This window comes from Netta rufina (assembly GCF_964035555.1).
Source record: "Netta rufina genome assembly, chromosome: 19".
Taxonomy (NCBI): domain Eukaryota; kingdom Metazoa; phylum Chordata; class Aves; order Anseriformes; family Anatidae; genus Netta; species Netta rufina.
Window position 1 is genome coordinate 7,507,055 of NC_140143.1, and position 16,757 is coordinate 7,523,811.

The window sequence follows — 16,757 nt, forward strand, 5'->3', positions numbered from 1 at the left end:
CTGGGAACTTCCAGATATGTCTCCTCTCCAAGGTCTTGGCTTCCTGCAGCATGAGCCCAGTTTGGGAAAGCACTCTGTCTAAATGGTGCTTGGGCTGCCTGGGGGACAGTGGTGACAGCTGGGAAGGGTCTTGATGACCAGCTGCAGCTGTGCCTGCATGGGGCAGCTGGTGCTCAAAGCAGAGACCTGGGCTTTTGCATCTGGGGAGGACTCCGGTTAGGAACAAATCCTCATGGGGAGGCTTGAGTTTGCAATGAAAATACATTTCATGTTAGTGGCTCTTAGAAGGGCTGTCTGAGCCCTAAAACCCCAGCCCAAGCACCTCGGTGTAAGGGTGTTTTGCTCCAAAGATTTGCTCTAACTCTGCATTTTGTGTGTCTCTCTTGGCAAATCTTTGGCAAAGTGTGAAGGCAATTCATGTGGCACATTATTCTTCCCATACAAAGCAGGGACAACCTGCTGGTGTCCTGGAATCCCCTTGCCAGTCTTCATGTAACCCAAAGAATGTGTCCCCATCTGGCCAACCCATCACTTCCCTGGATGTGTTGGTCCCAACCTGCTAGTTTCTTTTTGGTGTTTAGACCTGGAAAATGTTGTACCAGTGTGTGCTGGTTTTTCAGGAAACATTATTGCTGTCGGGGCTGCTGTCAGAGCAAGCTGAGCCCCCAAAAGGTTGGAAAGTGCCTGTGGGGCTGCTGGAGCCATTTGAGGAGGTGTCTGGAGAGACACTTGAGAGTGATGTAGTGGTGTCAGGTTCACAGCCCTGGCTCAGAGGGTTGTTTGTGATTGTAGTTTTGCTTCTCCTGTTTCCCTTACTTTCCTCATCTGTAAAACAGAGATCATTGCACTCACTCATCTCCCGGTGCCTCAAGTTTCAGGGTTTTTCACATTTGTCAGATGCTTTGAGAGCTATAGGCAGGAGTCCCATCCAGCAGGATTTGTAACAGGGCTGGGAACCGTGCAGTAAATATCGGATGAAGGTAGGAGCCCTCTGAGATGTGGACTAGGTCTGTTTAATTATTCAGGCAGCATCTGTAGCCACGGGGTTCAAGTTCTGCACAGGAGCCTTCTGAAGGGACTGCAGAGGCAATAGCTTTTGTTATTCTTTTAAACACAGGCAAAAAAGACCTGTTTACATCTTCAACATAACTTACGCCAGCAGTTCGTGAGTTTGATTGTGTTTGGTTACTGGTTCAAACTTCACTGAACCAGACAAACCCCTCGTGCCCCCCGAGCTGGGCTGTGCACCCCACCAGTCCTGTACCTGCTTCCCCCTGTCTGCACAGGGCCCGTGGACACTTTTGTTCTGCTTTTGCTGGGACAGCTTTGAGACTAGCCTCACTAGCAGCCGTGGGCTCCCTTGTACTGCAAGCTGAGGGATTTCTGCAGGACAGCTTGCCTACAAATCCACATTTTCAAAATGTAAGCGCTGCTCCCCCTGTGCAGGGAAGAGCTTGTAGAAACGCAGCCAGAAATTGATAAAAGAAACAAATCTCATAAATGTGTCTGCATTCTTGGTCTGGGTCAGGTCTAGAAACATGCAAGCCTGGATAAGATGGGATTCTCATTTGCCTGACTTGGTTTACTCATTTCTGCACGCGACCTCCACTAATGCCCGTAGCAGTCAGGACGCGGTGTGTGCCTCGTCTCTGCTTCAGATGTTATCGTGGTCACACAGAAATTCGCATTAGCTTCAGAGAAACTGCCTGACTTTGGGGCAGCCCAGAGAAGACCGAGCATTTGCAGCGTTGTGCGTGCTGATGTGGATTAAACCGAGGTCTTGGGAGGGCTTCACATGACTCGTCTTCCTCCGCTAGGGTCACAGCAGGGCGGTCGGGGGCAGGCTCTTCCCATGTCATACCTCGTGTGACAGCACCCAGGTGACAAGTTCTGAGCCCAGGACCACCACCGTGAGCACCACGCTGACAGCCGGGAGCAGCTCCCAAGGCAGAACACTGCTGAGGTGGTGACTCCAGCAGGACACGGTGCTCCCCGGGTCACCTCTTTAAAACCCACACTTAAATCCCTGTTCCAGCTCTTAATGGTCTTGGCACATGTAAATGCGATGTCCAAATTCCCAACTGCTTTTCTCATTCTTCCTGTTATTTGTCCCCAACAGTGAAAGAGCCACCCAAACTTAGCCAATGCATTTGGAGACCTCACTGAACTTTTTGGTATTTTTGTTTCCTTCCTTTCTTTCTTTTTTTTTTCTTCCCCTCCTCCCCCAAACAAGAAACTTCCGTTGTCCTTTCCGAGGCAGTATAGCTTTGTTCTTGGCTAGTCTGTATGAAAGTGAGACTCTGGAGGCTGCAATAACCAGCTTGTTTTCCCTCATCCAAGATCCCTTACAGGGACACCAGGTTTACAGATGCTCTGCTCGGGGAGGGCATTCATCTCTTGCTGAGCTCTGCCAGCCCAGGATTTCTGTGCTGCTGACAGCTTTTCTGTTGCACAGAGGTGAATTGCACAGACAGACCAAAAGGTGGTGCTGGAAGGGGACCGAGGAGTGTCATGCCAGGCTGTTAGCTACCTCATCTGTGCTGGTTTTGGCCCAAACAGTGCCACTGCCCAGAGCAGGGAATCAAATGAGGTGTTCTGTGCTGGTGTACTGGATTTTGTGTAGGGAAAGGGCTCAAGCTCTGACTCCCTGGGATTTGTAGGTAAAAGCTGCACAAACCCCATCCCTGGATCTTTGTGCAAGCTGGTCCTGCAGGTTGGGGCCAGAGCTCCTCTAGCTTTCCTCTTGGGACTGCTGCTGAATCTCTAATGAACTGTTGCTCCTCTGTCTCCTTGATTTCACCTTGCTGTTACTGGGATCTCATCAAGCTCCCAGAAACAGCATAGATTTAGGACTCCTGTGAGGTCCGAAGCTTGCTGTAGGATGCTGGAAGCTGCCCTGAATCCATTTGGGGTGTGGTGGGGTGAACTCTTCCAGGACGATGTGATCATGGGCTGGTCCCTGCAGTGCTGGTGTTCCCCTTGAGGCTCAGGTCACTGCATTCCTGGGAGGCTGCAGTGTGTGCTGGGGGCTTGACCAAACAGCACGGCTGGGTGAAAACCTTCCTGCTAGCGGGGAGACAGAGCAGTGGCCATGCTGCTTGGTGGTTTGCACCTAACACTTGTGCTGTTTACAAATTTCTAAAGTGCTTATGATAATACCAAAGGACCGCCTTACAAATGCAAACAAGAACTTAAATACATTGATGTGCAATAGATTTAAGCTTGACAAGTCTGCTTTGCCCAATCCATTTACCCCTCAGTGTGTTTACAAGTGCAGCCTACGGGGACAGGATCAGTGATTAGATCTAGCCCAAGTCCTGTGATTTTCATCAGCGTACCAGCAGTGCCTTACTGGAGCACAGGTTTTTGAGGCTTTGCCCCCTAACTGATTACAGTTACATGCACCTGTTGTTACTCACTTGTTCTGCCTTTTGTTTTTTTCCAAGCTCTTTGGTCCTCTGCCACCATTAGAAACCGTCACGTAACTGCCTGCGTGCCAGACCTGAAATCTGTGAAAAAGACAAAGTGCCCAGGACATACCAAGGATGGAGATAAGGTTGCATATATTTCATACCAGTAGAGGAAACTGTGATCAGCTGTAAGTGGGTTTTATATCTCACATCAGTAATTAATGCGGCTGCTTGTGCGTTTGTCTCAGTCAAGCATGTCCCTGGATGGGTGCTGATGTCTGCAGGGGGAGGGACGGATCCTGTCCGTGCCTGCCTGTGCTAAGTTGTAGGCTGATCTGAGCCTTGGCCACTTCTGGGAGAGGTTTTAGCAGTGCTAAAACTGTTTTGGCAGTGTTATAGCTACTTTGGCAGTGCTTATAACTGGGTGCTGCTACAGGAAATAAGCTGGTGGCTTTGATGACAGCCGTCTGCACTACACGGCATGGTTATTTTGTCATTTGCCCAGCTGCCTCATGAAAACCTTTAAATCAAGAGCCACAGAGGTGTGGGTGCTCAGGGCAGGCAGGTGCAGGTGGACAGAGGAGGTCTCAGGGTAGAACCTCTCTGCTCTCGGGGCAGCACAAAGGGGTTTGTCCTCAGCAATATTTCACATTTCCCTCTGCACCCAGTCATTGTATTTAAGTTATTTTGAGAGTAACTGGAATAGGAGGGCACAGTGCCTTTATTCTCTTTATTTGAATGCACTCAAGATTAACAAATAAACAAACCAAAAACTGCTCTAGACTTCTGGAAATCTTCCAAAGCATCATCAGAAAAGCCTTGGGGAGTTGAGCTAAGCTCAGCCAAGCCCTTTCCACAGGATAAAACTTATGCGATAGACAAAAGTTTCTCCCCATTGTTACCCATATCTTGCACAGCACCTCCCAGTTCATGTCTGCGTGGCTGTGCTGACTGCTCCAATGCTTTGCAGTTTGTCTCAGTGTCCTCAGCCATCCCACCCTTCCCTCCAGCACTCTGTTCCCTCCTGGGGGAGTATTCCACATTTCTCAGTCTGGTTCCTCTTTGTGGCTAGGAATTAGAGGATTCTGGAAAATCTTTGTGAGGTCAGAAAGCTTGTGGGAAAAGTCAGGCTCCCACCATTTCCAGCAGAATCTCCTGTTGCTGATCCTGAGTGTTTTCCCAGCTCTGGCTGCCTGTGGCTGGCAGCAAACATTTCTCCTGGAGCCTTCAAAACCCTCTCACAAGACACACAAGGTGCAGCAGGAAGGGTTGTCTGGCAGCATATAAAAATAGCAAATGTCATTGCACAGAGCGTGTGCTGCTGTGGTGGCATTTGCCGTGCTGCACACATGGGAGCAGGGCCCGAAGGACCGGGGATGGTGGCAGGTGGTAAAGGCCACCCCATGAAGCGGTGGATGGAGATGGAGATGTGCCCTGCTGAAGGTCACGGTGGTGCTGCTGCTGGGGATGGACAGCAATGGTTCAAGTGGGCTGCAGGACAGGCTGGGCCTCCCACTGACCAGATGATTTGATAAAGGCTCACTTTTCATTGAAATCCAGCAGTGCAGCACCTGCCCAGGCATGGTGAGCCCCAGGCTGCTGGAAAGAGGAAGATCCTGAGCTAAAAGCGCTGCCAGAAGTGGCAGGCATTAGTTCAAAGACCCCAAAGCTCATGCTAGTTTTAGGCAGAGAGGTTTGCCCCCTGCAGGTTGCGTCCTGTGATGAGGAGCAGGCAGCATGTGTGTCTGTGTGCCAGTGAGTCAGTCCCTCACTGTGGGGACCGGTGTGTCCCCAGGATGGGGTCTGGGTGGCAGAGGTGGACCCAGCAGGGCTGGGATGGCTGTGTGGCTGCTGGCCACAGAGGCCAGAAGGGCCACAGCATTTATTCCTTTGTTGTTTTTCTAGTTAGAAGGATGCAGCATTCATTTAGTCATTGGCATGTTATTCCAGAGGGAAATCCCCCTGAAAATGCTCTAATGGTGACAAAAGGGCCTAATTCCGCAGTAGAAAGCAGAAGGAAGATCCAGCAGGTGCCTGGTTTCACAGTCAGAGCATCTATTTATTGTTTCAAAATGCTTCTCTGTGCCTCGATTTTGTCCCAAGTAACACTTTGGTTAACAGAGGTAGCGAACATAGTGAGCTGGTGCCTGAGGATGGGCTTGGAGATGGGGTAACTGAGGGCAGCTCCCAGCACTGATCTGGAGCTGCAAAGGTCTGCAAAGGGCATTCTGCCTGGTCACAGCCCGAGCAATGCCTTCTGCCCCTGTGGGACCCACCGGTCGCGCGTAACTTGATTTATCAAGTATTTGCACCATTGTGGTGCAGCACAGCAGTGGCAGCCCATGCCTGGGGAGATGCTGCCAGTGCTGGGTGCATCCTGCCCCGGCTGCGCTGAGCTGCTCAGACAGCATCCACTGGCACGAAGAGGTTGTCCTCCTCCTCCTCAGTGCTCCTTCACTGCTCTCACCTCTCCTTACCTCTGTGTGTAGGCACAGCATGCTTCCCGGATATCCCCACCGCCCATCCTTTATTTTCCCTCTGCTGATTTCCCGGCAGGAGCTGAGCCCAGCTGCTCCGTATCATGGGAAAGCTTCTGGCAGCAGGCACTGGGAAGCCACCGTGTAAAAGTCACCACAAAGCTCTGTCATAAAATGCCCTTGTGGCTTCAGAACATTTTAATTGTCCTTTTGATGCACATCTGGAGGCATTGTAAAATCTTTATGTTCAAGACAGAGCGTTCCCTATGGGCTGGAGACCCGCCTCCAAAATGTGCCGCTGCCGTTTGGGGCTGTGTGTGGCTGAAGGGGTTGTTTTCTCAGGGTTTGGAACTGGTGTCAAAGCCACAGCTGTTTTATTGATGAGTCAAAGGGAGCAGCGTCCCTTGCTTCTCAGACTGTAAATGCCAGAGTATGCAAACACCTGCCTCGGTGAAAAATAAAGACTAAAAATATATATAAAAACCAAAAACCCAGATCACATCACCTCTTGGTTCCCTTCAAGGTGATGTAGGATGCAATTTTTGGCCATGATTGAGTTTTCAGTGCTGGGGGTGGCTGTTACAGCTGTACCTGTGCTGTCTCCTGTGTTATCCCCAGGTTTTGGATCCTGCCTCTCTCTGCAGCATCCCGGCTTGTACAAACGGAGGGAAGTGCTTCATTTCATGCGTGTATTCACTGCAGCTGTGCTGAAAAACGCTCCTGTTTCGCTGTGAAGGCTGCTCCCTGAGCAAGCAGAAGGGAAGATTGCTTCTGATATGAGTGCTCGGGGCTGCAGCTGGGCTCTCTGTGTACCTTCAGGGCTCCGGGTGCTGCAGGCTGCAGCGTGGTGCCTGCCTGGGTCCCCTTTCCCTGCCCAGCTCCCAAATCCCTGTGGTTTCTTGTTAACCCAAAATTTAGCTTTTCCCACATTGCCAGCACTGTTTTCATGTCCTATTTTGAATACAATCATTCTTTGTGCCAGCACACTGACAGTTAAGAATACAGATGGGCTTTTGGGGCTGGGGCTGGCAGGATGCGTTTAAGCGATTTCCACTTTGCAAGTCATCTGTGTCCTGCACAAATGAGAGAAATTGGGCACCTGCTGTGCAGGATGATGAATATAAGTGGTTGGTGCACAGCCCAGTGCTGTTGTGAGCCTTTACACACCCCCAACATTAATTCTAAACAAAATATTTAAGGGTCTTAGTGGCTTTCAGATACTTTTGCCAGTCTGCATTCATAGTGCATGACTCAGTGCAATTAGGTATCCCAAAACATTTTGCAAAGAGGCTCTCAGTGACCTGTGCTGAGTCCCGGTCTTCTTGGGACATTGCCCAGGTGTTGATCCAGGACGTAGTGCTGCTGCAACATCTGGCCGTGCCATGCCTCCTTGCAGTGCAGCATTGCCCTGAATTTTTCAGTTGTGCGCAGAATTCAACGGGAGCTGACAGCATTTCACTCGAGCAGAAGGGAGGGGGATCTTTGCTACCTGTGCCAGATGGGAGCTCCTGCCAGCGGTGAGAAGCAATTCCCTTTCAAACTCATTTATCTTCCACTGCTAGCCCTTCTCGTGATCTGCTCTTTGCAGCTGGCTCCGCCATGCCCAGGGCACACAGTGCAGGGACTCGCTTGACTGCTTTAATTGCCTCAAATTAATTACATCACTATGAATTATATAAGAGTAACGTTTTTAGGGAACTAAGGTCCGTGTCTTGGTGATAAGAAGAAACTACTGGCGTTTACGTCTCACCTGAGCAATTCACACTCTCCTTGGCTGAGCCTGGTCCCTCATTTTAGGGTCTTGCTTCTTCTGCATCACCATCACTGGGCTCGCTTCTCTTTTCTAAACAAGATATCCTGTACTGGTGTGGGCAATGTTTACTCTGAGCTGATTGAGTTTCAAGTTAAAATTCTCCTCCAGTTTGTAAGATTTTCATGAAAAGTAAACCTTTCCAAACTGTTTGTTGAAATACTGAAATTCTCCCAGTTTTACATGTTGTTTGCTCTGTCTGGAATGCCTGGCTGGTTATTTATGGTGTCTGAAAGGAGGCTTCTCTCACCTTGACACACTTCCAGAGACCCCTATACATCCCTTTCCTGTGTGCTCTTCCAATCCAATCTGATGGGTAGAAAGGGATTTTGCTGACTCTGGGAGATATTCACTACTAACTGGTGGATGTCCAGGTACTGAAATGCTTTAGTAACTTTTAGGTAGTCTTTCCTCTGTTTTTTATTCCCTCAAATATTCTTATTCATATTTTTTTTTTTTTTTCACTGTGAATCCCAAGTTGTTCAGTGAAGAACTTTTCTGTATCTCGTTTGATTTCTTCATTAATTTTTGTTGCCTTTTTTTCAGAGATGCATTCCATAAGCAATGCACTGAGGAATCAGTCTCCGTAGGAATTAAGCAATTTCACATGCAGGGATTTTGTATGCTCCTAAGAAACTGTTATAAATGAATGCTGGAGGATTCAGGGACAATGACGTTCCAAGATGCCATCAGATCTCCTGCATTTTGTTTCTTATGTTAACCAATTACTTGCATGACAACCTTTGCTCTTGTCTCATGAAAGACTAGTTGTTGAAGGACCTGGTTGAATGCTTTTTGTTAATCCAACCATAACTGTATTTCCCTTTTCTGCTTCTTCACAGATCTCCTTCAGAGAGCTCCAGTTTGAGGCAGAGATTCTCTTGTGAAATGCTATTCCCCAATATTTCATGTTTATCCATGTGCCTGCTCACTCTACTTTTTAATCCAGTTTCTCCTAATTCATCCTACTAACTGCTCTGTAGTTTCCCTGATCTTCATTGAGACCTTATTGGAAAATCGGTGTCACATGAACTGCTTTCTAGTCATCTAGTCATGTAGAGAACTACAGAGATTTTAAGCAAGAAGTTGCATGCCACAGTTAATGCTGAAGCTCTTTCACCCTCAGGTTTCTTTTTTGGTGAGCACAGTCTGAAATAAACTCAGACAGGAAGACAGGTCATAGCTAGGTGTATTTATTTTGCTTTGTTGATTGGCCTTTAGCTCACTGTGTAGAAAGAAATCTGTATTTTAAGCAGCACAACAGGCAAGGCACTACGTGTGGCTGGGGTTGTTGCTCTTACAAGTTCCTTTGGAAATGCCAGGTCTGGGCTGCTGGCCTGTGGTGGGTGCGCTCTATGCCTGCGCTTGCCATAAGTCTTGCTCAGGCTTATGAGCTGCAGCATGCCTCGATGTGATCGTTCCTTGAACTGGACAGCTCGTTAATAATGGAGCGTCAGGAGGACGCTCGATGCCATGAAATCCCTCATGGGAAGGTGATGAATCACAGTGAAGTCCAGGAACATGATAAAGGATCTGAGTTTGACTATGAGTCAATCACTTTATCTAATAGAATGGCACGGCATCATCCCTTTGTTATCTGTGATTCAAGGAAAATCTCTCACAGCCTCTTTCCTCCAGTCTTTACAGAGTGTGGTGCAGCCTGACACTGCATCGCTCCCCCATTATTTGTGCAAAACAGACATGGGACAATCAGCCCCCCTCCTCTCCCCAGCCATAAATGTGTGATGTAACTAATTGGCAAAAGTACAAATTAAGTGCTAAGGGGAGGGGGATATTGCACAACCTGAAACACCTGAAAGGGACCTGAATCCTGAAAAACTGCTGAATAAAGTAAATTATCTCACGATCCTACAAATAGCAATCCCAAGCAAGAACTCTTTGAGCTCTCTGGGTGACAGCAGCAGGCTGTGCCCCCGATGTCCCCCTGTGCTGGGACATCTCTCAGGGCACTCCCGGAAGGAAACATCTCTTGTGGCTGACTCCTCGAGGAACAAGTTGTCTGCAGATAAATGACAACAAGGAAGAGAGGTGAGAAACTTAACTTAAGGGGGATCTTAGAAGTGCCCATCTGAATTTAACCACCCCCCCCCCCAGCCCACAGTAAGTCTTGGGTGAACCTTGCCTTTCTGTAATTAAGTCACTGTTCGCATTGTAGTAAACTCTTCAAACTCATTGTGTTAATTGACTAATACTTAAATGCAGATTAAGTGCTGTTAAAAATCATATAGTCTAATCTTGTGTTTTATCATAGAAGTAAATAATAAATCCTTAATTACTGCTACATTGCAGTTGTGTAAAATCAATTCTGTGACATGATGCCAGGTCCTTTTTGGAGGGGTAAAGGAGCTGCTAAATGCAACAGAGTGCTCTTTGACATCTGCAACTGTTAATACATAACCAGAGTTACCAGGGAGGGGGCAGCTTAGAAAGATAAGGCACAATAAACAGGAAGAAAAATTATAATAATTTTTGCACTGTACAGAAAATACTCTTTTCTGCTAGGACATGTTGTGCCCGGAGTTCTCGCTGTTCCAGGCTGCTTGTTTTACAGCTCTTTGTCTGCTTTCTCTGATCATAAATCTTGTAAATCTCATCGCTTCCATGCCTTTACACATCCTTCTCAGAAATGTTTTCTGCAAATTTTGAATCTGTGGTCCTGGAAAATAAATCCCTACGGAGGCTGTTAATGCAAATTGGCTGTGTTTAAGTGAGTGGCTGATGCCTGTCAGCTGTAGTGAGAGGTGGCTGTAGTGTATCTGCTCCAGCTGTAATTAGGGGCTGAACCATGAAGAAGGGGTATGTGCTTTGGCTGAGCTGTCCCAGGCTTGGGGGTGGCTGTGGGAAGCTGCTGAAGCCCTGAAGGTCCAGGAGGGCTGATAGGTGACAGGAGTTTTGAAAGAGGAGTGTGAGCTTGCTGCAACTGTAAGTTTTCTTATTCCTGAAGAGGGGTATTGCTGTTTTTTATGCTTGTATCCTGTGACAATTGGGTTGGGGGGTGGCAGAAGCCACAGAGGGAGTATTACCCTTATAGTATATGAAAATTGGGAATGATTCTTGAGCTATCTGCAAGGTATGTTGCTTTCTCCCTATGTGTGTGTGGTACCTACCCACTAGCTGCTTTTCTGTGAGTCAGGATGTCCTTGAAAGTGCAGGTTTTCGTGCTCTGTGTGTGTGCCTCTGGGTGGTTTGGTTACAAGGGGCAGCTCTAGGGTGCAAGGGGGAAGGTAGGAGGGCCACCGGAGCGCAGAGGAATGGAGCGGAATGGCCTCAGCAGCTTCTGAAATCTCAGCAGTGGAGCCTAATCTGTGGCAGAAGAAGGGATTTGGTGTTCACTTGTAGCTGAGGGCACCCAGTGTCCCACTGGGGGCAGTGTACTTGCCTCATCTCCCACTGAGCAGCCTCCAGCGGGGTGGAGAACCTCATCTTCTTTGCCTCTCAGCTGGGACGTTCCCTGTTTCCTCACAACACTTTCTCCAGTTTTGCACAAAGAAGCATTTTATTATTTTGTGTGTGTGTGTGTAGTCCCTTCCTGCTTCCAGGTGATTACACTGGGGCATGTGCAGCCTATATAATCCTAAAGCACTCCAGCTCTCCTTTTCCACTGTTGAATCCTCCTTTTGCCTTCAATATTTTGTTTTTGCAGTATTTGCACATGTAGTACTTTCTCATTCCCTTCTTCCTGGAGTAAGATAAAGTTGACTCAGTGGCTCTTTTCTTTTATATATCTAATTTAAAGTGAAGCTCTCCATCTCCTGCTGCCATGGCTCAGGCTGATAAAGCAGATCATAATGTAGGCTTTTGTCAGGAGGGACTAAGACTTGGGATTCAAAGCTGGGCAGAAAGTTTTTTATGTCTGACATGCTGTTTGTGCCCTCAATGTGACAGCAAACCCATGGAGGAGCAAACTCTGCTTCTTTCACATCTGGAAGATGCTGAGACCAGAAAGGCTCCCATGGCTTTTGCTGAGGATGGTTGTGTGGGTTTCCCATCTGATGGTCTCTAAGCAGACTTTGCATAACAGCCAGTGGTGCTGCCCCTTCTCAGGCTTTGCTGCAGATCCATGGTAGGGAACCCTAAAACTTGTTCAGCTGCATTTCATTACCAAGTAGAGTGGGCCAAAGTGCTTGGTGGAAGCTCCCCTCTGGCTGCCTGAACTCAGTCCCAAATCCCAGCATGATGGGGCTGGAACAGGAGATGTGCGTACGCTTGTGCCTCTTTCCCACAAGAATGTCCTATGAGAATAGCTTTGCTGAAGCCAAGAGAATGAGGAAACTTGAAAATAAACAAACAAAAAAAAACCAACACACACAAAAACTTGCTGCTGGAGCATTTCTCAGGAGCAGTGCTGGCTGTTCCCTGAAGTTGTGATTCGCAGCAGAACAACACTGAGCTTTCTCATCCAGAAGAGCTTTCAAGATTTTGGAACGTACAAGGGGTAGGAGGAAAGGGTGCTCTGCTGTTCTGACCGGAGCTACCAGCTGTCTCAAAGCTCATAGCACATACTCCAGAAATATTCCAGCTCTCATCGGTCAGCATTTCCTGGCAAAGCTTCTCGTCAGAGCATCAGACAAGTTTTGCTGTGATTTCCGCTGGCATGTGCCCGCACCTGGCAGATGGAGCGTTTCTCAAATGCATCCATCTGCATTGCTTGTTCCTCTGCCACATGCCAAGTTCTACCTCACCTGTTTATCTGTCTTGCACAACATTTGCTTTGTGCCAGACTTCTTTGCATCTCTGTCACTGCTTCCTTCCTATCTGTATCCATGCTCCATTTGTTTCATGTGAGCAAAATCCCAAATGCACTAATATGGGTGGGAGTCCAGTAACTGGGGCAGCACAGGTGGCTTTTGACTCTCCAGAGCCTCCCACGTGTGCATCTTTGAAGAGCTTTCTTTACTTGTTGTGGGCTGCTTAGAGATTTACCCTTTCCAGGAACTGCTCTTCCCAACCCTGTGCCAACCTGGCAGTCCCTGTGTCTGTGGCACCATTGGCACCAGCAAAAACCTGGGCCCTTGGCAGCTGGCAAGTAGGGCCTGGTGGCTTGTAGGAGAGCATGGTAAAAGATGAGAGTGTGGAGGAACAGTGAAGTCACAGAGTGAGGACTGAGAGGGGAAGGTGAAAATATGGTGGATGAAACTTCAGATTGCCCCAGTTCAGAGTTGCTTGAACATCTAGACTCTTCTCTAAATGCTTTTAAAACCCCTCCAGATTTGAAACCTTGAAATGGGGCTGCTTGCACAGCTGAGCGTATGCTGGGTGCACCCAGGTTTGGTCTGTGGGGATCTTTGAGCCCGGAGCTAGGGTTTCATATGTGCACACCTACCGTGTGCTCCTGGTGTGAGGGCCAGGGGGGAAGCAGTGGTTGTTGGAACTAATTAGATCAGATTGCGTGTATGTCCTGGGCTCTACCTGATGGCAGGTGGAAGGGGAACTTTGTGCTGCTTGTTATAGAAATGTCCTTGCTCAGGATGGAGCTGAGGACAAATCCGTGCCAAGCTCCGGTCCCAAAAGCAGGACAGACACACTCCATCCCCGTGCAGGCTTGTGTGCAGCATTGCAGTAATCTTTGGAGATAGCATGTAGCAGGGAGGGACCAGGAGGTCTTCAGGGAACAAATGAGAACACCTCCTCCCTTCTTGTGGTTTGTAAAAGAAAAGAAACCTCTGGAAGCAGACTCCCAGGGTGGGAAACTGTTGCATTCGATGTGTGGAGTGATGAAATAACTTTGAAGCAGACTGGAGCCTTTCCAGGAAGAGCAGTAATGCCATGATTGCCAGGCTGCCTGCAGGGGGTAAAAATAGCTGAGCTGGGCAATGTAATGCCTTGGCAGCAACAACTTGTGCACTAGTTCTGGAGATGTTTGAACTCTGTGACCTATAGTTCAGTTGTGTTCCGCTTTGATGCTGTGTTGGTTTTATGTGGCAAGGTTTTGGTAGTGGGGCAGTGGGGTGGCTTCTGAGCAGAGCCCAGCAGCTGCCCCGTGTCAGATCAGAGCCAGCTCCAGACAGCTCCAAAAGGGACCTGCTGCTGGCAGGAGCCAGGGCATGAATGACATTGGTTGTGCCTCTGTGAGAGCAGATTTAAGGAAGGGGGTCAAAACCTGCTGCATAGCAGCTAGGAGAGAGGAGTGAGAAGCAGTCCTGCAGACCCCAGGGTCAGTGCAGCAGAAGGGCAGGAGGTGCTCCAGGCATGCAGCAGCAGTTTTCCTGTGGCCTGTGCAGAGGCCCCTGGTGGAGCAGGCTGTCCCCTTGCACCCATGGGTCCCACATGGAGCAGGTCTCCACGCTGCAGCCCATGGAGGAGCCCCTGTGGAGCAGGTGGATGTGGCCTGGAGGAGGCTGTGGCCCATGGAGAGCCCCTGCAGGAGCAGGCACCAGGACGGAGCTGCAGCCCGTGGAGAGGAGCCCATGCAGGAGCAGGGGGCCTGGGGGGAGCTGCTGCCTGTGGGGGGACCCGTTTGCTCCTGATGGATGGACCCCATGGTATAGAGCCATGTGGGAGTAATTCTTGAAGAGCTGCTGCCTGTGGGCAGCCCCCACAGGGTCAGTTTGGGAAGGATCCTGCGTTGAGCAGGAGCAGAGAGTGACCGTGAAGGAGTGGTGTGCAGCTCGGGTGGGAGGATGTGGAAGAAAGTGGATGGGGAAAGGTATATTTACTTTGCTTTTAGTTTCTCACTGCTCTAATCTATTAGTAATAGGCAATAAATTACATTAATTTCTCTGTGCTGAGTCTGTTTTGCCCATGATGATAATCTCTGAGTGATCTCCCTGTCCTTATCTCAACCCATGAGTCACAGAATCATCTAGGTTGGAAGAGACCTCCAAGATCACCTAGTCCAACCTCTGACCTAACGCTAACTAGTCCTCCGCTAAACCATATCACTAAGCTCTAAATCTAGACATCTTTTAAAGACCTCCAGGGATGGTGACTCAGCCCTTTCCATTGTATTTTTTCTCCCTTGCCCTTTGAGGAGGGGGAGTGAGAGAGCGGTCAGGTGGAGTTCAGCTGCCCGGCTGGGTGCAACCACCACAGATGCTCACTCTCATCAGCGCAGGCTCCCAGCCACAGGCAGTGTAATCTGCCCTAATTCTCCTGTGGCTGGGCAGTTCTAACATCTCCTGTAATCATGTGCTGCTCACACTAATGAGCCCAGGTCTCAGATGCGTGCACATGGAATAACAGCATAACCACAAACTAATTCTTCGCAGACAGCTCTGTTGTGTTACTTCTGTGTATGAAGTAACAGTCCAAAACCTGTAACTAGTAAGACTTTAACTTGGAAAAAGAAATAGGGATCTGTCCCACGGGTATTGACTTATTAACCTGTAACTACCATGCTATTGGTGTTACCTCCTAGTCTGAAATCCTGTTTGTAGTTACACCTCAATCATGTAAGCAGAGCAGTCCCTACACAACTCATGCTCCTTTTCTTGCCACGTTCCCTACCTACAGATGATGTAAAGATGACGTGATTGCCCTCTTCATGTGGTGCTTTTCAGCTCCAAGACTTGCAGCTTGCAGTGCTCCTGCCAAGTTAATCAACTCGTGCACCTCCTCCAAAATCTCAACCATCTCCAAAGCTCCTTTAATAAAACAGATGGGAGATGTCAGAGAAAAGGCTTTTCTTCCTGAAAAATGTGATTCTGCTAATATCTTCTGTGGTAAACATTCATTGATGCTTTTTATTTTTTATTTTTATTTTTTTTTTAAAGCTTTTCTTCCTATTGCTTTATCTGAGCAAGAAAGAGTACTTACATTTAGCTGAGCGTTATGGTTTCTATTGAAAAGAAATTTTCCATTTCAGTATTTCTTACCAAGAACTTCTTAATTTCTCATTTTCCAGTTCATGAAAAATCTCAGCAGTCTAGTTTTCTGTTTCAGTTTGGAAAAGTAATTTCACATTTCTATATAGAAAATCATTGCTTTCCCCCTCAAAAAAGGAATTGAAACTAGGAAGAAGGTATGCTAGTTTATGTCCTTGCTCTTCTGCCCAGTTTTAACTGTGTACAAGCATTTCCTTGATCTGAAGAAAATGAGAATCTACAAGAAAAAAAAAAAAACAAAAAACAAAAAACAACACACTCTTCCTTTTGTGGTGGTGCCAGGATGTTTTAATTTTGCTAGGAACCATCTTCTGCCTCGTGCTTCCTAGTATGAATTGTATTTGCAAATCTAATGGTTTTCCCAGTGTTAGGTCTAACCAAGAGAGTCCTCCCATAAAACTAAAGTGGTTTATTTACTAGCTTTTATCCTATTTTAAGTGCGTAGACAAAATACAGATGTTATCAAGTACCATTTTCCTCTTTTCCCTGTGCATGGAGTCTGACTGCTCGTGCTTGGAAGGCTGGAGCTGAAGTGTAGGGAGGGAGCTAAACACCTACAGCTGCCCCATCCGGCTCTGCTGGAGGACACTGATGGGATTAAAACAGCTGTAGCTCATGGTCGGGGCCTTTCTACAGCACTAGTAACAGCAATCCGGTTCCCTGGTCCCACATTCAGATCTGCAGTTCTCCCTTTTCCTAATATGAATGCTCTTTCGTAGTTTCTGTAGTCAATCTTGAGCATGGCATGAAATTCTGCAGGGTGTTGCTTGTCTCAGTAAAGCAGAAAGCCGCAAGGGCCTCTATCTTGCGGACAGCTCCCCAGTTCTGGGTGCTTCTGTCCCAGTCTCTGCTCTGGGTTTTGTGACAGTGGCTTGATGTGCTCTCTGCCTGCTGCTCTGCTTTGGGCTGTGCTCTGCCCAGCTGCTTTTCCACTTTGAAGCATGGATGAGCCTGTGATCAAGCAAAGTTTTGGCTGGCTCCTATAGGAAAGTGTCTTGGCACACTCCCCATCCCAGGGAATGTGGAGAGGTTATGAAAGTCTGCCTTGCAGGCTCCTACCAGCAGGGAAAGAAGGAGGAAAATAGGATTAAAACCAATTTCCTCTGTATTTCCAGTTTTTAGGCTGTTAATTCTTCCTGGACGTTGCTGTTTCTCAGAATAGCGGTCTAAGAAGAATTGTCTTGGCCAAAGGTTCAAGCTCTCTGGGCTGCTCAGC

At 48.1% G+C, this 16,757-nt stretch overlaps 1 protein-coding gene across 10 annotated transcripts in view; it reads left to right on the forward strand.

Annotated features, from left to right (window-relative positions):
• LOC311216963 (uncharacterized protein) overlaps nt 1-16,757 on the forward strand; it is a 113,044-nt gene that overhangs the window by 41,130 nt on the left and 55,157 nt on the right. For 9 of the 10 annotated variants that reach the window (XM_084298663.1, XM_084298664.1, XM_084298651.1 and 6 more), the window contains exon 2: nt 3,447-3,598. The exons of the other annotated variant lie outside the window; for it this stretch is intronic. The gene's annotated coding sequence lies outside the window, so the exon portion shown is untranslated. The remainder of the gene's footprint in view (nt 1-3,446; nt 3,599-16,757) is intronic. 10 annotated transcript variants of the gene reach the window in all.